This window comes from Elephas maximus, chromosome 23 (genome assembly GCF_024166365.1).
Source record: "Elephas maximus indicus isolate mEleMax1 chromosome 23, mEleMax1 primary haplotype, whole genome shotgun sequence".
Lineage (NCBI taxonomy): Eukaryota > Metazoa > Chordata > Mammalia > Proboscidea > Elephantidae > Elephas > Elephas maximus.
This window is the reverse complement of record NC_064841.1, coordinates 59,690,291-59,713,548: the sequence shown is the minus strand read 5'-3', so window position 1 is coordinate 59,713,548 and position 23,258 is coordinate 59,690,291. Positions and strand designations below refer to the sequence as shown.

Below are 23,258 nucleotides of genomic sequence, written 5' to 3'. Positions count from 1 at the left end.
TTGGGGGATAAAACTTGATCAAACATGTGCATTCCCTAGCCCCTAGCATAGGGCTTAGCACATAGTAAACCTGTTGTCATCGAGTCGATTTCGACTCACAGCGACCCTATAGGACAGACTAGAACTGCCCCATAGAGTATCCAAGGAGCAGCTGGTGGCTTTGAACTGCCGACTTTTTGTTTAGCAGCTTAACTCTTAACCACTGAGCCCCATAGTAAGCACTTAGTAAATGCTAGTTATTATTCTGTATGAAGACAGTGGGAGTGGCATTGAGAAGGTATGCTTGACTATACTTGGTAAGAGACTCAAACCCAACTAGATATGATTAATGAGAGAAGGGTGATTCCTTGGTTTTTTTTTTTTTTTTTTTTTGTCTCGACGCACTGGAGTGTACTGGTTGAGCTGGCTATAGATTCAAAACAGTGTTCGAATTTCACTTCCGCAATCATCACCAGAGTTGCTATCCAGAGCTTTGGTTTCCTAATAGTTAGGAAATGAGCCTAGTGCCTGACTAGTAGGGTTTGAAGATCAAATGAAATTACGCATGAAATGCCCTTGGCAGAGAACCTAGTATACTCTAAGTGCCAGATAAATATTAGTTGTTCCTTTAGTGATGATGACATTAATAAGCTAGTGGAACATTGTAGCATATGAGAAGGAGCAGCTAAAAACAATTGATGGTAGAGTTGGGGAAGAGAAGATAATTATTCGGTTTTGGACCAACCCGATGAGGTACTAATGGATAGCTGAGATGTCCACGATGTAGTTGTTGGATAGAGGTGTCCAACAGGAGCTTTGAAAAAATAGGAAGAAATATATTTTCTTACATAAAGCCTTTGTGGGTGGGGTAAGCTTTATTGGAGATTTGGGAGAAGAAGAGGGATTTATACTGTAACAATGCCTGTGTTGATCATTGAGTATTAGGCATCTCTACCCTTAAAATACGTTTGTACCACTGATGACAGGAACTCCAGGCTCTGAAATCTGGCTCTTTCCCCCACCACTTTCTTTCCTTCTTTGCCCCTCTTTCTGATTGCCTCTAGAATCCAAGTACTTTTTATTATGTAGTGGTGTCTTAGTTATCTAGTGCGGCTATGGCAGAAATACCACAGTGGATGGCTTTAACAAAGAGAAGTTTATTCTCTCACAGTTCAATAGGCTAAAAGTTTGAATTCAGGGCACGGGCTCCAGGGGAAGCCTTTCCCTCTCTGATGGCTCTGGAGGAAGGTCCTTGTCATCAGTCTTCCCTGGCCCAGGAGCATCTCACCACAGGAACCTCAGGTCCAAAGGACGTGCTCTGCTCCGGACACTGCTTTCTTGGTGGTGAGGTCCCCAGCTCTCTGCCTGCTTCCCTTTCCTTTTATCTCTTGAGAGAGGAAAGGTGGTACAGGCCACACCCCAGGGAAACTCCCTTTACATTGGATCAGGGAGGTGACCTGAGTAAGGGTGGTGTTACAATCCCACCCTAATCTTCTGAACATAAAATTACAATCACAAAATGGAGGATAACCACAGATGATACTGATAATCATGGCCTAACCAAGTTAATACACACATTTTGGGGAGGAACATATTTCAATCCATGTCGAGCCATTTAACTTTTTCCTGTTTGTGTAACCAAACTTTACTTCAGGCCCACCTTCCTATATCCAAATCCAACAAGGTTTCTAGAAGCAGGGCTGGTTGTAAAAAGAAAAAAATATCTTTGATGTAGAATTATAGTTGTAGGATATTTGGCCATGGCCTGGAAGTTTTTAAAAATAAATCCCTTTTAGCCTTCCTGTCATGTGTTTCTTTTCCTCAGAAAGTATGAAACAGTAGAAAAATCTATGGTTATATAAGTTTTTTGGTTGGTTGAATTTGGAAGAAGTGGGTATTTTGTGAATTAGCCTAATGAGAAGCTATTAAAAGGGATTTTAAAAAATGCTCATGCCGGTGAGTTTGAACTGCTGACTTTTCAGTTAGCAGCCAAGTGCTTAACCACTGCACCACCAAGACTCCTCCACGATAACACATCACATTAGTAAATTAAGTCTTCTAGTTGGTATCCTTTTACAGAGACAGTTATTGTAGGTTCTGTCCTTTAGAATGTATGCTACAAGAGAGCAGGAAACACCCTGAAACTATAGCCCCTAGACACCCTGCTAACTCAGAACTGAAGCCACTCCTGAAGTCCGCCTTTCAACCAAAAATTAAACAGGCCTATAAAACAAAAACACATTTAAGAAACATGCTTCTTAGTTCAATCAAGTATAGGAGACCAAATGGGTAACACCTTCCCCAAAGCAAAAACAAGAAGGCAGGAAGAGACAGGAAAACTAGACAAATGGATACAGGAAACATGGAGTGAAAAGGGAGAGCGTGCTTACACATTGTGGGAATTACAACCAGTGTCACAAAACATTTGTGTATAAATTTTTGAATGAGAAACTAATTTGCACCATAAACTTTCACCTAAAAACCCCAAAACCAAACCCATTGCTGCTGAGTCGATACCAACTCATAGTGACCGTAGAGGACAGAGTAGAACTGCCCCATAGGGTTTCTAAGGAGTGGCTGGTGGGTTTGAATTGCTGACCTTTTGGTTATCAGCTTAGCTCTTAACCACTGCACCACCAGGGCTAAACTTTCGCCTCCAAAACCCAAACCAAACCTAATGCCATCGAGTCAATTCCGACTCATAGTGACCCTATAGGACGGAGTAGAACTGCCCTATAGAGTTTCCAAGGAGTGCATGGCGGATTTGAACTGTGGACCCTTTGGTTAGCAGCCATAACACTTAAGCACTACGCCACCGGGGTTTCCAACTTTCGCCTAAAGCACAATAAAATTAAAAAGAGGGAGAGGGCAGGACATGTATCTGTTTTGTTCATTGCAAAATCTCCAAGTATGTAAAACAATAAATATTAATGTATATGTGAATAAACGAATTTGATCCGTTGCTTTTGATCTGTCCTAGCCCATAGACTTCTTCAGTTCTTTGGAACCATCATTGGTCAAAGGGAAAACAAAAGGCATTACAGGTATGCCTCATTTTCTTGCACTTGGCTTTATTGCTTTCACAGATACAGTGTTTTTTACAAACTGAAGTTTTGTGGCAACCCTTTGTTGAGTAGGTCTGTCAGCACTATTTTTCTCATGGCATATGTTCACCTCGTGTTCCTCACATTTTGATAATCTCACAATATTTCAAACTTTTTAATTATTATTATATCTGTTCCAGTGATCTGTGATCAGTGATCCTTGATGTGGCTATTGTAATTGTTTTGGGGTGCCACGATCCGCATGCATATAAGACAGCAAACTTAATAGATAACTGTTGTTCTAACTGCACCACTGACCAGCTGTTCACCTGTCTCTCTCCCTCTCTTCAGGCCTCCGTATTCCCCAAGACACGACAATATTGAAATTAGGCCAATTAATAACCCTAAAATGTCCCCTAAGTGTCCAAGTGAAAGGAAGAGTACCCCATCTCTCACTTTTTTTTACCCCCAATGGGGAAATTTATTTATTTATTATTTTATTGTACTTTAAATGAAGGTTTACAGAACAAACTAGCTTCTCATTAAACAGTTAGTACACATACTGTTGTATGACCTTGGTTAACAACCCCATGACTTGTCAACACTCTCCCTTCTCCACTTTGGGTTCCAAATTACCAGCTTTTCTGTCCCTTCCTGCCTTTTAGTCCTTGCCGCTGGGCTAGTGTGCCCCTTTAGTCTCATTTTGTTTTATGGGCCTGTCGAATCTTTGGCTGAAGGGTGAACCTCAGGAGTGACTTCATTACTGAGCTAAAAGGGTGTCCGGGGGCCATACTTGTCTCTCACTTTAAATCAAAAGCTAGAAATGATTAAGCTTAGTAAGGAAGGCATGTCAAAAGCCGAGTTAGGCCAAAAGCTAGGCCTCTTGCGCCAAACAGACAAGTTGTGAATGCAAAGGAATAGTTCTTGAAGGAAATTAAAAGCGCTACTTCAGTGAACGTAAGAATGGTAAGAAAGTGAGACAGCCGTCTTGCTGATACGGAGAAGGTTTTAGTGGTCTGGATAGAAGATTAAACCAGCCATAACGTTCCCTTGAACCAAAGGCTAATCCAGAGCAAGGCCTAACTCTGTTCAGTTCTGTGGAGGCTGAGAGAGGTGAGGAAGCAGTAGAAGAAAAGCTGGAAGCTAACGGAGGTTAGTTAGTTCATAACATAAAAGTACAAGGTGAGGCACCAGTTGCTAACGTAGAAGCTGCAGCAAGTTATCCAGAAGATCCAGCGAAGATAACTGATGAAGGTGGCTGCGCTAAACAGATTTTCGGTGTAGGCGAAGCAGCCTTCTATTGGAAGAAGATGCCACCTAGGACTTTCATAGCTAAAAAGGAGAAGTCAATGCCTGGCTTCAAAGTTCCAAAGGGCAGGCTGTCTGTCTTGTCAGGGGCTGATACAGCTGGTGACTTTAAGTTGAAGCTGGAGCTCATTTACCATTTCAAAAACCCAAGGGCCCTTAAGAATTATGCTAAATCTACTCTGCCTGTGCTCTATAAATGGAACAACAAAGCCTGGATGACAGCACGTCTGTTTACAGCTTGATTTACTGAATATTTTAAGCCCACTATTGAGACCTACGGCTCAGAAAAAAAAGATTCAGAATATTACAGCTCATTGACAATGTACCTGGTCACCCAAAAACTCTAATGAGATGTATAAAGAGATTAATGTTTTCATGCTTGCTAACACAACATCCATTCTGCAGGCCGTGAATCAAGGAGTAATTTCAACTTTCAAGTTTTATTATTTAAGAGATACATGTCATAAGGCTCTAACTGCCATAGATAGTGATTCCTCTGATGGATCTGGGCAAAGTAAATTGATAACCTTCTGGAAAGGATTCACCATTCTAGATGCCATTAAGAACATTTGTGATTCATGGGAGGAAGTCAAAATATCAACATTAAGAGGAATTTGGAAGAAGTTGATTCCAACTCTCATGGATGACATTGAAGGCTTCAAGACTTCAGGGGAGGAAGTAACTGCAGGTGTGCCCAAAAAAAAAGCAAGAGAACTAGAAATAGAAGTGGAGCCAGAAGACGGGACTGAGTTGTTGCAATCTCATGATAAAAGTTTAATGGATGAGGAGTTGCTTCTTATGAAAAAGCAAAGAAAATGGCTTCTTGAGATGGAATCTGCTCCTGGTGAAGATGCAGTGAACATTGTTGAAATGACAACAGAGGATTTAGAATATTACATAAACTTAGTTGACAAAGCAGTAGCAGGATTTAAGAAGATCGACTCTAATTTTCAAAGAAGTTCTACTGTGGGGTAAAATGCTATGAAATGGCATCGCATGCTACAGAAAAATCTTCCGTGAAAGGAAGAGTCAGTTGATGGGGCAGACTTCGTTTGTTGACTTACCTTAAGGAATTGCCAGAACCATGGCAACCACCACCCTGATCTGTTAGCAGCCATCAACATAGAGGCAAGATCCTCTACCGGCAAAAAGTTTACAACTTGCTGAAAGCTCAAATGATGGTTAGCATTTTTTAGCAATAAGGTATTTTGTAATTAAGGTATGTGCATAGTTTTTTAGATATAACGCTATTGCATGCTTAATAGACTACAGTGTAGTGTGAATATAACTTTTCTATGCACTGGGAAACCAAAAAAATTTGTGCAGCTAGCTTTATTGCGATATTCGCTTTATTGCGATATTTGGTTTATTGTGATATTCGCTTTATTGCAGTGGTCTGAAACCGAACTCGCGGTATCTCCGAGGTATGCCTGTATAATACAGAATTGATGGCTACTGTGATTCAACTAAGGAGGCCTGGTAGTGCAAATGGTTAAGGACTTGACTGCTAACCAAGGGATTCATGGTTCGAACCTACCCAACGGCTCCAGGGGAGAAAGGCAGTCTGCTCCCGTGAAGATTACAGCCTAGAAAACCCATGAACTTGCTGGTACTTGGCAACAACATGATTGAGCTATTTTAGTGCCAACTGCTGTAATTATTTGCATAATTTCTTTTCCACATTTTACTGCAAGTTTTGTGGGATGTGGTAGGGTGAAACAGACTTATATAGGGATATTGCTTGCTTTGTTCAGAGGTAAACTAACAGCTTCATCATAAATTTGTCCTATCTTGGTTAATAGCAGAGTTGCTGAGGTTTTCTGTTATTGTGGGGTTTTGTGTGTGTGTGTGTGCTATAGGCAAAGGTTTACAGAGCAAATTAGCTTTTCATTCGACAGTTTATATGCAAATTGTTCCGTGATATTGGTTACAATCCCTACAATGTGTCAGCACTCTCCACATTACCACCCTCAGTTCCCCATTTCTGTTTGCCCAGTTTTCCTGCCCCTTCCTCCCTTCTCATCTTTGCTTTTGGGCAGATGTTACCCTTTTGGTCTCATGTAGATGATTTCCTCATGCGTGTTATTGTTATTTTATAGACCTGTCTATTATGTGGCTGAAAAGTGATCTCTGGGAGTAGCTTCAGTTTAAGGGTGTTTAAGGGTCGTAGTCTCCGGGGTTCCTGCAGTGTCTCGGACCAGTAAATCTGGTCCTTTTTTTTTATAAATTTGAATTGTTCTTCATTTTTTTCTCCAGTCTAACCAGGACCTTCTATTGTGACCCTGGTCAGAGCAGTTGGTAGTGGTACCCGGGCACCATCTAGTTCTTCTGGTCTGAGGCTAGTGGAGGCTGTGGTTCCTGTGGTCCATTTGTCCTTTGGACTAATTGTTTCCTTGAGTCTTTGGTTTTCTTCACACTCCTTTGCTCAGGACAGAAAGAGACAAATAGTAGTATCTTAGATGACCCCTTGCAAGCTTCCAAGACCCCAGACGCTACTCACCAAAGTAGGACGTAGAACACTGTCTTTATGAACTATTATGTCAGTTGACCTAGATATCCCTCAAGTCTCTGAAGTTTTGATAAGAATGCAGAAGTGTTGTGGAAAGATAGGATGTAAGCACACTTTATACTTTTTAGCCTCGAGATTTAGGAATATCACTTCTAATAATCAGCATCCCTCAGTGGAGATATTATGTGGGAGAAAATGATTTTTTTTTTTTTAACAAAAAAATGGTTCAAGTAGGAGAAATGAGAAATAGAAACAAATGCAGGAAATAAGCAATAGACAAGTACCATTCTATAAACAATTATTATGTGTCCACTTAAAAGCATACCACATTCAAATATAAAACATGAGATTTTAAATTTTGTTTTAGTTGAAAAGGTAATCTTAAAGTTCTTTTACACAGCAAATTGCCCTGAAGTGTGTAATAGGGGCCACTGTAAAAAATGTTCATAACCAAGTTTTGAGGACCTATATCTTCCATAGAATAAGGTATGCTTTATAATAAAGTTTCCAAAGGCTCTGTTGGCTATTACTTTGTTTTATAGACAAAAATAAAGTAAGCTCAGGAAATATTTACCATCCTCCTGCCAAAAAAAAAAAAAAAAACCTTGGGATTTTTGCTGCCAGTTTTAAGTTAAACTTAAAAATTAACCCGTCAGAATTCTGGATACTGTTCAGTTAAATCACTTAAGTAAGTATTGAACAAATAAATTGGAGCCTCCACTTATATCTTACTTCTTATTTTATTGTGACTGTCGCATTTTTCTTCTCGCACATGATTTTATTGTTTAAATTTTGACTTTAATGTTGTTCAACAGGTACTTAAGCATAGTACATGAGATGATGAACACTGGGCTGGGTAGAAGACAAGAGATTGTCTTTGCCCTTTTAAGACTTGAAATCTCAAAAGACACCCAGTTTGGGAGTTCACTCATTCGAGGCAGGATGATGAGTGCCCTAGACTTTCTAGTTCCTTGGTCCTCAACTTCAGTGACCTTCACTTCCACTCTATTTTAATATTCTTTTTGCACTTTATCATTTCCCACAATTCTCCACATTAGAAATCTTGATCTTATACATAATATTCCCTGATGACAGTCCCCTATCCTTCCAGGTCTCTCACAGAGAGGCGCCCTGGTGGCACAGCGGTTAAGCACTTGGCTGCTAATGGACAGGTTGGCGGTTCGAACCCACCAGAGGTCTGTGGGAGAAAGACCTGGTGATCTGCTCCTGTAAGGATTACAGCCTAGGAAACCCTCTGGGGCAGTTCTGCTCTGTCCCGTAGGGTTGCTATGAGTCAGAATCAACTTTATGGCAATGGCTTTTCCTACAGAGACAGCCCTTCAGTCTCTCCACCTCCCATTCCCTGTTGGCCTCACAGTCTTCCCTGTTCAGTTTGGAACCCGTGGTTATACACCTGAAGGATGCTTTCACTAGCACACGTAGCTCTCTTGGGTTTACGTTTGCGTTCCACCTGCCAGACAAAGCCTGAGTTCCGATGAGCTCTGCGTCTGTTCTGTGCTGCTCTGCTGCTTTGGTAACACTGTTCACTGGCCAGGCCCTCGATGCCCATGATTGTTTCTCACGCCTTCCCCCACTTCATCCACCTCAGTCAATTAAAAAAAAAATTAGTAAGTGTTTATTTGGCCCCTACTGAATGCTCTGACGCTGAGCTAGTAGCGGCATCCTTATAGAGCTTACAATCTAGAGGGGATAGACATTCATCAAATGATAGCACACACTGCACAGTTACAAATTATGATACAAGTGCTTTGAAGAAATAGCATCGGCAGCCACTTGCCACATGTGGCTTTTGAGCTCTTGAAACGAGGCTGATCTGAATTGAGATGTGTAAAATACACACCACATTTTGAAGACTTAGTACAAAAAAAAGTAAAATATTTCATTAGTAATTTTCATATTGATAATTTGGATATGTGGGTTAATTAAAATATTAAAGATAATCTACCTGTTTCCTTTTATTTTTAAATGTGGCTCCTAAAAACCAAAACACCAAACCCGTTGCTGTCTAGTTGATTCCGACTCATAGCGACCGTATAGGACAGAGTAGAACTGCCCCATAGAGTTTCTAAGGTGCACCTGGTGGATTCGAACTGCCGACCCACTGGTTAGCAGCCGTAGCTCTTAACCACTGTGCCACCAGGGTTTCCAGATGTGGCTACTAGAACATTTAAATGGCACGTGTGGCTCCCGTTATATTTCTGATGGACCGCACTAGCGTATATCGTCCGTATAACAAGAGGAGCTGACCCAGTCTGTGGGGGAGCGGGGTGTCGGTAAAGACTTCCCTGACGTATCTGTATGAGTAGACATCACACAGGCAAAGAAAGGGGGAAGCATCCTAATCTGAGGAAGCAGTCTGAGCCAGAAAGCGCTTGAAGGGAGGATGAGAAGGTAGGTATGGAGAGAACTGGAGAGAGTGGCAAGGGCTGACACCAGAGAGATAGCAGGGGCCTTGTTCTTAATAAGGATTTTGTTCTTCATCCTTCAGGGATTATTCCAAACCTTCATCATTTACAAACCCTTTTATCCAACCCCACCACTCCTGTTGTGGTTGTTAGGTGCCCTAGAGTCAATTCCCACTCATAGCGAACCACCCAGTGTGATGACCCACCCAGTGTGACAGAGCAGAACTGCCCCATGGGGTTTCCTAGGCTATAACCATTATGGAGGGAGCCCTGGTGGCACAGTGGTTAAGAGCTCAGTTGCTAACTGGAAGGTCGGGGGTTTGAACCCACCAGCTGGCAGTCTGCTTGCTTCCATAAAGATTGTTTTTAGGTGCTGTTGAGTCGGTTCCAACTCATAGCAACCCTATATATAATGAAACAAAACACTGCCCAGTCCTGTACCATCCTCACAGTCGTTATGGTGGAGCCTGTTGTTGCAGCCACTGTCAATCCATCTCATTGGGAGTCGTCCTCTTTTTTGCTGACTTCTACTCTACCGAGCATGATGTCCTTCACTGCGAGTCAGAATCGACTTGATGGCAGCGGGCTTTTAATTTTTATGGAAGCAGATTGCCAGGTCTTTCTCCAGGAGAGCTTTGAGCTCCAGTGGGTTTGAACCACTGCTAACCTTTTGGTTGTGAGCCAAGTGCTGAACTGTTCGCTATTAGGGTTCCTTCCCACCTTTCCTGTAGTCCACGAATAGTCTGGTCACTTGGTAGAGAAATTTGAGATGACCTGGTGTTGTTTCTCTCAAATTTCTGCCCCACGCCTTCCTACCTTATCTATGTGAGTCTCAGATCTGTTGAATACTAACTTTGTGGGCAGTGTACTCTTGATCCCATCTGTGGAAGTCTTTCAGGATGTGGCTTCATCAGTTAACTCCCCTCTCTTCTATGTTTAATCTCTTTCTCTGCTGGCTGAATCACATCTGCCTATAAATATGCTCTGATCTTTAACCTTACAAAGCAAACAAAGCTCCATTGACCGCCCCCCGCCCCAGCTCCCCTCTAGTTACATGTGATTTGGTTTGTTTTTGTTCCTGTCTTTTTTAACTAAGCTTCTGGAAAAATAGGACACACCAATGGTTTCCAATCTGACTCAGCCTCAGAATTACCTGGAGAGCTTTTAAAAATAGTAGATCTAAAGCCCCACCCTAAACCTGCTGATTCTAATGATGAAGAGTTCCTAAACTTTGGCTCTGTCACAGACCCCCTGGGGCATCCCGCTCAACTTCTTGCTTGCTTGGTTCCAGGCCAGCAGCAAGCCTTGCAGCCTCCAGTGTAGGCCACCACTAGGAGGGCTTTCTTACCGTCCCTGCTAGGAGAAGCTGCTCACAGGATGGAGACTTGCTGGGCCCTGCTCTCAGTGTGCCCAGAATATTCTGAATTGAGTAAGACAGCGTTGAATTTGTTCCCAACTTTTACAGTGAATCCACATCTTAGGAGAACATTCTACATTCTAGCACCACTTCATCTTACGCTGGCAATAAAGATTTCTATATTTTGTTCTTCAAGTGTTCATAAATGATATATACTGTAATACAGTAACAAAATTTTATTTTGTAAGTTTTCTTCAATGACATCTTACAAAACCGTATTCTTTTTCTTGGCCAATAATTCTTTCTTAAAAAGTACCATTTTTTTTTTGTTTGTTTTTGTTTTTCTGAAATTAAATGGCCTCATGGAGTGATGTAGAAGAGAAATGGTCATTTTTCCTCTGGTTTTTAGTTCTTTGTTTTGTTTTTGGTTTTAGCAGAATTAAAAGTTGGTAACCATGTGTTCTCAAATGTATTTTGGATTTGATGAACAAGCAAAATTCAAAAACCCTAAGGACCATCTGTCTACACTTTGCTGTTTCTACTTCTTCATCTTACATTAATTAGTAGAACTACCCCCATAGGGTTTTCTAGGCTATAAATCTTTACTGGACCCGATTGCCTGGTCTTTCTACTCTGGAGCCACTGGGTGGGTTCAAACCGCCAACCTTTCAGTTAACAGCTTAACCAGGGGAAAAGAAAACCAAAACCTGTTGCCGTTGAGTCAATTCTGACTCATAGTGACCCTGTAGGACAGAGTTGAACTGCCCCGTAGGGTTTCCAAGGCTCTAATCTTTGTGGAAGCTGACCGCCACATCTTTTCTCCAGCAGAGCTGCTGGTAGGTTTGAACTTTCTACCTTTTGGTTAGTAGCCAAGTGCTTAACCACTGTGGCACCAAAAAAAAAAAAAAAAAGCCAAACCTGTTGCCGTCCAGTCGGTTCTGACTCACAGTGACCATATAAGACAGAGTAGAACTGCCCCATAGAGTTTCTAAGGAACACCTGGTGGATTCGAACTGCCAACCTTTTGGTTAGTTCTTAACCAGTAGCCACCAGGGCTCATTTATTCCATACTCCATCACAGTCTAGCTTCCCCACCCTCTCTCCCTCCTTCCAGGCTAAGTGATCTAATTGCCATATTCAGCGGGGCCCTTTTTGTCACTCTTACTGAATCTCTTCATTGCCTTTGGCACTGTTGACCTTCTTTATAAAACTTCCTTTCCCCTGGTTTCCACGACACATTACTCCTGGCTTTCTTTCTCTTTGACTACCCCTTCTCGTGCTTTTCTTCCTTAGCCAATTCCAGTCTTGAATCCATCCCTTCTTCTCAATCACTAACACTGTTTTATTTTAGGGCTTTTTTATTTGCAGACTGTACATTTTGAGAACATCCTCAGTGCTAACAGTAATTATATAAACTTTTTGCCTCAGTTTCCATCTCCTCCAGAAAGTCCTCCTTGATTTCCTCTATCCCCATACCCTTATGCCAGCTCAAGCACCATAGCTAAGGAAGTTTTTGAGCTAAAATATTGGTAATGGTATCCAGGGAAAATTGAAAGTTTGAGATGGATGTTGTAATGGCTGTCCCCATGAATTATTAGTTCTGTGAGTTTTTAGTAGATTCTCTTAAAGAGGATAATCATAGGACTTTTAAATTTCTTCCCTTTTTATGATTTTATCTCTTAGATCTTTCTATTGCACAGGCTATGACTTTTATAACAAGGTTAAATAATAATGGGAATATTCAACAGCTTTGTTTTATTTCTGATTTTATAAAAATACTGCTGGTTCAAGATTAAAATTGAATGACTAATCCTTATGAAATTCTATTAAGATAGTAATAGGTACTTCCCAACGTGATAAAGAATATCTAATGACTTTTTAGCATTTATGGAAATGTATCGTAATAGTATGTTTCCTCTTGGGTGTTAATGTAATATGGGTCATATTAATAGATTTCCTAATATTGTGCATCTTTGAATTCCTGGAATAAACTCTGCTCTTTCACTGTCCTTCTTTTTAATGTACACCTGGATTTTATTTGCTAGTATGTTTTTCTGTTGTTTTAGGGTTTTGTTTTGTTTTTCTTTTTGAACATGCATTTTCTATAGTAAGGCTAAACGGTAATTTTGTCAGGACTTACGTCAGGCTTGGTCAGCTTTATAAAATGAGCTTGGAAGCTTTGTGTGCTCTGCAGTTGTCTGTTCGTGAAAGTATGGATGGATTTCCTTATCGGTGCCTTTTTTGAAAGGTCATTTTTTTTTTTTTATTTTTTGGACAATGTTTCAGTTACATTTATGGCTATCAGTTTAGATTCTCTGCTTCTCAGGTCAGTTTTGATGGCCTTTTTTTCAAGAAATTAATTTCATTGAGATTAATTTCACAGAGGCTGCAAGCAGGTGTCTATCTGCTTCTCTCTGTGTGCCCTACTCTGCTGTTTTCAGACCAGCTCTGTTTCTCGAGCTCAGGCTTGAAGACATGACTACGTAACCTTTGTATAACCTCCCAGTTGAAGAACATCTCAGAAATGAAGTCGAGTCTGGGTTCCAACTCCATACTCTCAGTAGGATCATCCCATTGGCTCAGCTTGAATCAGAGGTCTATTCTTGATCAAGATAATTTTGTCCCAGGAGGTGAGTTTGGGCTCATAGCTCCTGCTGTTACTTAGTAGGAATTACGGGAGCACATACTTGGAAAGGGAGCTATCGAAGCTCCTTTAAGTGGAGACTGTGGAGAGAAAATGAGAGCAGTCTTTGATTAGGAAAAAAGTCTCTTGGGAAACTTCCAGAAATAAGAGAAAACTTGAGCAATGAGACATGGTTGTGACTATTTGGGTAGAGCACAGTGAGAAAGCTGCTGAAAACTTGAATAATTTCTCATTCCTTTAAACCAAAAATTAAATTTTCATAGTAGAATGCTTAATATTCATAGGATGTATTTTTTTCTAGCATTATAGTAAATATAGGTGTGGCACAGTTGACATGAAAACCAAAAAATAAAACTCTTTGTTATCAAATCGATTGCAACTCATAGCGACCCTGTGGGACAGAGTAGAACTGCCCCATAGGGTTTCCAAGGAGTGGCCGGTGGAGCTGAACTGCCAGCCTTTTAGTTATTAGCAGCTGAGCTCTTAAGCACTGTTGACATGGAGACGATTAAATTTAACATAGTTGATATATTTACTTGACTATCTATAAATCCTTGTATTGATTTCATACTCATTGACATAAAGATTTGAAACTCCTTGATGGATTTTGTTTCTTCCCTCTGGCTGTTGTTCTCTGATGTAGGTTAAAAGTGAAAGTCACCTTTTTGGGTCTTTGCTATTCCACTGCTTTATCCTTCTGGATCTTCCATTGCTTTATTCTCTTCTGTTCATGGTTGGGTATGTTACAGTTGCATGCAAGCTTTTACTTGTCTTTTTTTTTTTTTTTTTTTTTGTATTTTAGATTTAGAAAGATTTTAATCAACGTAAATTGTAGTGCAAACAACTTATGCTTCTCTCTAAATGGGAAAGTAATACCTATTTAGATTTATTTTTTATCATTATGCCTAACTGTGAATCCGTTTCAAATAGATCAGCTCTGGTTTTTTAAATTAAGGTATTCATCATGCTGAATGTTAGCCATCTTCCATAGTCTAGTTTTTCCTAAACATCACGTATTAAGTGCTGTTTGAAGTTAAAGCAAATTCTTACATTACTTTGCTAATATTTAAAATCACAGATATAAGAGTAAACATTTGATTTACATCAAAGACTTAAGCATAGCAAAATATTTTGAACATATTTCTGAGAGCTCGTTTATGGGAATAAGAGGGAAAGATCTGAAATACGTAAACTTTTTAATTTTGTGGGAATGATGTCATCTAGGACACAGCTCTTAGTGGTGCTTGGTAATATGTTTTAGTTGAATTTCTCTGTCCTTTTTATTTCTTAAAGTTGTGAGACACTAATAGGGAGACAATCAGTAGTGTATGGTTTAGCTGAGGCTAAAATATAAAATGCCTGGGAAGAAGCCAGGAATCAGAAAGCATGTGGTTACGCCCTGTGCCTCTGCTATTAAGTATGCAGAGCGTTTGGTCAAAAGCTACTGTGCATACCTCTTCAGACCATTTGGTCAGGGCTATTTAATAGATTTCAAAAGTATCCATAGCAATTAGTTCCTATATCATTTATTAACTTCATTAATTTCTCTAATTTTAGGCCTTGTGCTTTCATTATAAAAAAAAAATTATAGATGAGATATATTAATTGATACCTTGGTAGAGTAATTTCAGATTTTGTTAAAAATAGAAATAAATCTTCTGGAACTCTGTCCTATTTTTCCAGGTTTATAGAATAATTTCGTAAGGACATTTAAATGATCTTTACCTTTGAGGGAATGTAATACAGAGAAACCTTTTAGGATTTATGTTGTAAGACTGATATATCATTTTTTAAATGAGGACTGATAGCTATTTACAGAAAGGATTAAAAATATTTTTTAGTGAATTCATTGCACAGAATACAGAAGGATGGTAAAGTCTGAATTCTTTTAAACATCAAAGTAAACTTTCACATAATACATATTATATTACTTTTTGTCTTATAAAATGTTTACCTGTTGTAAAATTGCTAAGTATTTATTTTAGTCTTTCTAAATGTGATCAGATTTTTTTGTTCTTCTGTAGTTTAGGTTTACCAAAGATAGTAAATCTAGTTAGTACTGGAGAAAAGCAAAATAGTCCACTGAATAGCTCTTGAATTGTATATTCCTAATATAGTATTCTTTATGTCTCTATAAAAAATTTTTCTTTTGGTTATTTGAGCCTTTCAAAAAGAAAGTTATTCTGCTAATAAAAAGCAAAGAAATTGCTAAGTGTGTTAGAATTTATGGAAGGATATCTTTCTGGAAAATAAATCTTAATATTCTGAAAATAAATATTTTTAATTCAATGTTAAAATAGCAAATCTCCATTTAAAGGAATATTTTTCTATTTCCTAACTCTTGGGAAGCAAGCAGTCCATCTATTTGATTTGCTTTGTGGCATGTACTATCAAGTACATGAGGGTATAAGTGTACATGTGGTTTCCTTTTTTTATAACACTATATATCTTTTTGACTATAGAAGACTTAGGGAGTCCTAAAATATACAAATAAAATAAAAATTGTTAATAATCTCACCAGTTGTAATTCTTTTAAAATGATTATTTAACAAATATTTACAGTAAATATCTGCCTCTGTGCTTTGTAGATATTTGGGATATGACTTATAGACGTTCTTCTCAGAAATTGAGGCCAGTCAGGTTACAATTTCATTACAACTACTATATTTTGATACAGTTATATTTAGATGGTAAGAATTAAGCATAGAGTCTTGTGACAAGGCAAGGTCAAAGCTAATAAGCATATAAATTATCGGTAAAGAATAGTCCCAAGTGAAGACAAATTTGAGGATTTTTATGGTTGTGCAGGTCCTAAGATAACTAATTAGGTACATGACTATAAATCTTTTTTTTTTTCCTAATGGATATTTATTGAATATCTGTTATATGCCTGGCACTGTTGTAGATGTTGAGATTATAGCAACAAGCAAGACAAGAAGAATCCCTGTTCTTACAGAGTTTACATGCTGCAGGGCAGGAGGAGAGATAGACAGTAAACAGGTAGGTAAATACATTAACGAAAAGGGAAACTTCAGATAGTGACAAATGCTAGAAGAAAATAAGACAAGATGATGTGGTCAGATCTAAATGGGCCATTATATTGGCAACTAAAATCTCCAGCTGGTTCCCAGATTCCCTTTCAGCTAGCTGTTAGTCTGTGGTCTTCACTAGGAAAGCTTTTAACTAGTAACTGCTAAAAATAAATTGTCATCTTTGCTTTCTGCCCTTTCTTGTCATCCCCTGAAGATGTCCCCGCTCAGTGAAATGGCTAAATAGCAGTAGGAAGGGATTAAGAGGAGAAACAAGGCATCTGGGAAATCTTTTCTCAGATTATTTGGCTTTTCATGAAACTGAGAGTTTGTTAATGGAGTTTGTACAAGCTTGAGTTTGTACCTGTCAATATCTCAACAGTACTTATATTTCTATGTTCTGAAGTAAGACAAACAAAACCCTGCCAGCGATCAGGAGGGAGGAAAAGGGAAAACGATTTTTGTCAATCCTTGTGGGATTTGCAGTTTTATTTTGGTTTCTTACATCTCCTGGAAAGTCTGTCATCTCTGCCACTTTCGACAGAGGTCTTGATTTGTGGCTTAGCAGATTAGACAATCTTTACAACTGATGTGTAAGACTTTGGAGCCCTGCTTTTTTTGGTACATAAGAATTTGGAGTGTGACTCATGACTCATCAGTTGACGTTGTGGTGCATTTTTAGAAACAAAGAGCGTGATAACAGATTTCCCTTCAGCAGCGGTAGCTGGAGTCAGTGGAAGAAAGCACAAATTTGTCTGTCTGTGCTGGTGTGATTACAACTGTATGTTAGATTGATTCTTAGAAATGTGTTACCACACTGGACCTTTTAATGGGTTTAAATAGAATGGGTAAAAACTACATACGAGTCTTGCAAAAAGCTTCTTATATGTAGCAATAACTGCATCGTTCTGTTATGTATAAGGTTGCTATGATTTGGAGCAGACTGTACAACACCTGAGGACAACAACAATCATTGTGAGGGTATAAAGGAACTTTGCAGATAAATATGATACTTGTATTTTGTTCCTTTTTGAAACACAGAGATGAAGCAATGAAGAAAAAGCTTTGCCTTGGGTATAGTACATTTTTAGTGGTTCATAAAATTGTTTTTGATGTGGACATCTTGATTTGTTAGCTCATTCATGAATTACAGCATTTTTTTGAAGGGAAGAATGCGTAGATTAGCTTTGATCACATTATCTTCTGCTTGGAATAATCTTTAAAAACTGTCATTCTAATGTTACCATCATATATAACATAAATACCAGATGTAACTTGATTTAAGATTTTGGCATTTGATTCCTTAGACTCTCTAGGATTTGCTTGCTTTGCTTTGGACTGTCTAGGATTTGTTTGCTCTTTATTTTTAATCGTGTATGTAAGAGCCAAGCGTGGTTGCTTTCTCCTTCCCACTTTCCCTTATTCCTCTTTGTACGTGCTCTCTTGCTCCTGCCGTAGTGTACTCCCATACATGTGAAAGTCAGTCTGTATAAACAGGTAGTTAATGAAAAGCAAGTCTGTCTCCTACCTCTTTATACCAGCCACTCAGTTTCTCTAGAGTTACGGAACTACCGTTAGGAGTTTTTTGCATACCTTTCTGGGAATATTTTGTTCATATAAACTCATTTGTGTATCTATATATTTTTCATACGTATTGTTCTTTACCTTAAGGAACGCTGGTGGCTCAGTAGTTAAGTGCTTGACTGCTAACCAGAAGGTTGGCAGTTCGAACCCACCAGCAGCTCTGCAAGAGAAAGATGTGGTAGCCTGCTCCCATAAACATTAAAAAAAAAAAAAAAAAAATTTTTTTTTTTTTTTAAATAAACATTATAGCCTTGGAAAACCTGTGGGGCAGGTCTTCTGTCCTATAGGGTTGTTATAAGTCAGAATGAACTTGGTGGCAGTGAGTTTGGTTTCGTTCTATACACTGATTTAACTTAACTCAAAATTCGTTGATATATACACACACACATTAGCTTAGTCTTGTCACCTTTTAATTTGTTTGCTAATCTCACCTAAATTGTATTACCTTTAAAAAAGTGTTTGTCTCTTGGAGGACATGTAAACTTTACCATGCAGAGCTTTTCTCTGCCACATACAACTATTTGTGGATAAAATGATTATTTGAATGTGTAGTTTTTTTTAAACTATAAATCTGGACCCTGTTGCTTTCTTTCTTAAAGGGAATGCTGAATAAAATAAAAATTAATTTAGTCATCTTTATAATAACTTTTAAAAAATGGGATATTTACTAGGTTCCTTTGATCTAGCAATATACTATAACTGTGGAAAAAATTACCTATTTGCCAGACTTAATTCTGCTAAAAAGCTAAGTAGTTAGGAGGAATATTATAGTACAAATTGTGCTGAGTTAAAAATTACGTGTTTAACAAGTCTGCTTGCTAACTGGAAATGGCTTGGTGTGTTCTATACTATTCATCAGCTCTGCACATTGTGCCTTTATTGTATTAATTTATAGTATCTTTCTTAGAATAGTTTGGGATGTCTTTCATTTTGAGAAATGTTGAGTGTGCCATCTTGCTATTCAAAAAGGGGTAGAGGTATGGTGGTCTTTTCCTTGAATTCAATCAGGATGTGATGTTAGATCTAGAGGGGAAAAACAGTAAATCTCGTCAGCAATTAAAGCAGGCTTTCATATTTTCAGTGTTACACTGTCTTTCTTTTGGTTATGAAAGATAAATGGACAGAATTAAAGAGCTGCCAATACTAGTCATTCTTATAGTAACTACCTTTTGAGTGACTACTCTGTCTGTGCCAGGCACTGTTAGGACCTTTATGTGTCATTCAGGAGTTAAATGTCTTAGTAATCCTGTGAGGTTGTTATCTAGCCCCTTTGCATTTAAGGAAACTGGAGTTCAGAGGGTTGGAGGGAATATACAGTTTGGGCAAGGTATGTGATTACCTTCGATTAGAAATCAGACCTATTTGATCTAAAACCCACCTTGTTCTTTGCTATATTAGGCAGCTTCTGTGAAAAGATGAAGTTTTGATAGACCCAATTGTTTTCATCTTTGCTGAAAAGGACTTTAAATATCATTCTACATTAAACCGTATAGTTGACTGATGAGGAGGTAGGTTTTAAGTATAAAAGGCCACAATCATAATCTTAGACTTAAAATGAGATTATTTAAAAAAAAAAAAAAAGCTCCACAGAACGTCAGGTTATTTTGATATAATGAAGTTGAATGATTTTATAGAAATCAGGGTTTCAGTCTCTAAGGCCTGAAAGCGAAAAGCTGGTTGTTTGCCTGGTTGATCTATCAGTCTATTGATCTATCGTTTATCAATCTGTGTGTTAACTCTAGAGAAAGGAGCAGTTGTATTGTTTAAGTACTGCTTCAACTTTATTTTTCATTTTGGTTCGTGGTCTTTGAGCTTCAGTGGTAGAATATTTGAAAAGGTAAGGGGTTTGAAAGGTAATTGCTTCTTTGTTACAGAGACTGGCGCCTGAAAAAGTAGGTATACCTTGAATTTTATAATGGGCCATCACCAATGACTCTGGCTTCGTTTTGTCAATTCCTTGTTGTGATGTTTATCTAGTGAGATTTTTACCTGCATGGTTCTGTATATTTATTTTGTATGATGTTTTTGGATAAAGGAGTGTTCCCCTCCCCTTCCATTAAATTCATTAGGAGATGGCAATGTAGGACCAAGCATAATGAGATGGGTTGCTGCAAAAAAGATTACCATGATCTTAACTTAGATGTTCTTTGTATTGACCTTTTAAACCCTAGGTTTTCTTTTTTTTTTTTTTAAGTTTAGTTTGTGAAATAATGTAGTCTTTCTGTTATATTTATTTATAATGTATTTAAAACCTAATACCAAAAAATAGAAATATATATTTCCATTATATTATAAAAATAATTAAATGATAGAATGCTTGGTAGTAGATATTCATAGAAAATCTGAAAAATAGGCAAGCAAGAGGAAGAAAAAAAGATGTGTAATCTTTTCTAATGGAGTCCCTGGGTGGTGCAAACGGATAAGCATTTGGCTACTAACTGGAAGGCTGGCAGTTCACATCCACCCAGAGGCATCTTGGAAGAAAGTCCTGGTGATTTTTTCTGAAAGCTCACAGCCATTGAAAACCCTATGGAGCGCAGCTGTGCTCTGACACACGTGGGAGTCTCCAAGAGTCAGAATCAACTAGACAGCAACTGGCTAATCCGTTCTTGATTTGTAGTTTGTTTGCTGCCATTCATGCTTGTTGGACAGTCTTCCTAATCCACAGTGAAATTTATGGTGCTCTTTATAGTGTCCAAAGACTCCCGTTAATGTCTCCTTACCTGCTATTCTTTACCCTTTGTTTCCTTAAAGGTGTCTTTACAGTAAAGCTCCCATTTAAAGTTAGACACGTATCCTTCATTTCCAGCACTATTTCTTGGACACCTTTTGCAGCCATCATGAGTCAACAATGCTACCCAGAACATGAAATAAAAGACAGAAAGAGAGACCAGAGTTGAGAAAACAACTCATTTTGCAGAACACTTTCTCTTTAGAATTGCCGTGTCAGGTGTCCGTTAGCTGAAGAGCGTGTGCAGTGTGTGGGCTGCTGGTGCTTACTGCCCCCGTGTACGGCGCAGTCAGCCGTGCTTGCTGTCCTTGTCCGAGAGCGTGGCATGGGGAAAATGTGTGTTAACTTTGTACTGTGTTGTTGTTGTTTTGTAATATAAACGCACATTTTAAAAAACATGAAACATTTCAGAAAACATAAGAAAAACAAATTTGCACAGTGGTTAAAATTATAGTTGGACCTGTGCGTTTTGGTGAGTAGATACAAAGGCTATAATGTTTTTACTGAATTAATGTCTATCGTTGTAAAGTATAACAGGCTAGTCAGGAAGCCTTTCTTAAAGCTGTGTGCCCTGTTTTTGGCATTTGTGGAGAAGGGAAATAAAAAATAGCTATGTAGGGGTTGTCTGCCTCTTGGTATATTACAGATAGGCAGGAGGCAGTACCTAAGAAGAGGAATCCGGCCATTTGTGGAACTGTCTGCCCATTCAAGCACTGCTGGTGGGTTCCGTAAACTGTTCTTGTTAGTATTTCTTTGTCATCAGCAGATGGTGGTTTAATAATTTGGATAATCACCTGCTCAGCTCTGTAATGGCAAGATTACATAAGCATATCCAATTGAAATGGCTGTTAATGTAGCCATAAGAAGTGATTTGCCCTTGTTTTGGGGACAGCAGTGCTACTTGTACAAGCTAATCCAGAATCTGCAATTGTACCAAGTTGTGTTTTTGTATTTACTTTAAGGGGTGGCATCAGGTACTACTCTCATTCCCCAGAATTTAATTGCAAAACATTAGCTGCAAAATAGATTATGTTCGGAAAGTTAAAGAAATTCTTGTAGTGTAGAAAACAGGAACTAGATTTAAAAAGGAGACTTTGACAGTATTCTGTTTAACAAATTATTGCTCAGAATTACTGGTTATTAAGTGAGCCACAAATTGTTGGTATTACTAAATAGGAAGAGACAAACTGTTACCGGAATACAGTTCTTGCCTCTCACTGGTCAAGAATGAGCAGGTAAAGCATGTGGTTTTCCACAAGAGCAAAGCTTTATTGAAAAGGTTTGCAAGTGGAGATGAGGAGGGCCTACAGCAATGCTTACCCTCATCTCACAGAACAAAAGACGGGCCCCAGTTTTTAAAAGTCCTTGGGCAGGAATAGATTCATGTTTATTCATAGACACAGGCGGGGATATGTTAACTAAGGTGCGCGCAGAGCAGCTTTCCAAGATGGCTCCTGTCCCGGAGGCCTCTGGGATTCGTAGCAGGACTTATTATGGGGTGTCGCGCCTGCACAGTCTCTCGCTCCCTGGGTTTGATTCCCTGGTTGGGGCTGTAGCCCCTTACTGCCCCTAGTGGAGGGTCACACCGAGGTCATAGGTGGATGTTCTGCACAGTCCCTGGGCCTGGTTTTCTCCGGCTGCTTCTGAAAAAGACAACTTTAAAGAAGTTTGTGGGCTCTTTTTAGATATCCTGCCCCACTGTACTGGGGAATGACTTTGTTTCTGCGCCCTGGCCCATTTCTGTTACTTTGTTTGCAGATTTGGGGTCCCCCCCATTTCTTGTCTTACAAAGTCTCTAGGTTCCACACTCAACCCCCTGTTACCTCCCTGATAGTATAGTCTATTTCTCTTTTACTTGTTTCTCTAACCATAACAGTCTCCTCGCTATGTCTCAGACACCCTCCGATCTCAGGGCCTTTGCTCCCTGTCTTAAAACAAAAAGAAAAGGTAGTGTCTTGACACCAGTTTCCTAAGTAACAGTGCTATTGACAGTAGTATCTGACAACATAATTGAGTGTTTTATAGACACTAAATGAAAATATACTTTCAATCCTGTGACTTTTGGAAGTGGAAAAAGATTTATATAAAGGGACATACATACATTTATAATAATTTCTGTTAATACTACCCTATGTTTTATGTACCTTTGAGTTATTCTTTTATCATAATTTTAAGTAGATCCAACTCAAACGTAATTAAAGTGTTAATTTATACACATCCACTAGAATGGCTAAAGGTAAAAAGACTGACAACACCACATGTTGTCAAGGGCACGCACACGTTCTTGATGGGAATGTACAATGATGCAACCAATTTGGGAAAGGTTTGGTAATTTCTTATAAGATTAAACATATGCATACCTACCTTGTGACCCAATCCTTCTACTCTTAAGTATTTATCCAAGAGAAATGAAAATGTGTTCGTAGGAAGACTCGCAGTACAGGCATTTCCAGCGGCTTTCTTCGTAAGTGCCCAACCGGAAACGGCCCAGTTGTCCGTCAGTAGAATGACACAAGAGGTCTACTGCTAAGCAGTGAAACTAAGTCAACTAATATACACCCTAAAATGGATGAATCTCAAAAACATACTGAGTAAAAGAAGCATTACCCAAAGAGTACTTGCTCTGTGTTGCTGTTTATATGATATT

The 23,258-nt window shown here is 38.9% G+C and overlaps 1 protein-coding gene across 7 annotated transcripts in view; it reads left to right on the top strand.

The window, feature by feature from the left end:
* LNX2 (ligand of numb-protein X 2) overlaps window positions 1–23,258 on the top strand; it is a 93,245-nt gene that overhangs the window by 4,109 nt on the left and 65,878 nt on the right. For 2 of the 7 annotated variants that reach the window (XM_049867893.1, XM_049867892.1), the window contains exon 2: window positions 2,960–3,023. The exons of 3 other annotated variants lie outside the window; for them this stretch is intronic. The gene's annotated coding sequence lies outside the window, so the exon portion shown is untranslated. Of the gene's footprint in view, window positions 1–2,959; window positions 3,024–5,723; window positions 5,941–15,841; window positions 16,268–23,258 lie in introns of those variants that run through there. 2 more of the 7 variants (XM_049867896.1, XM_049867897.1) reach the window with 2 other exon arrangements.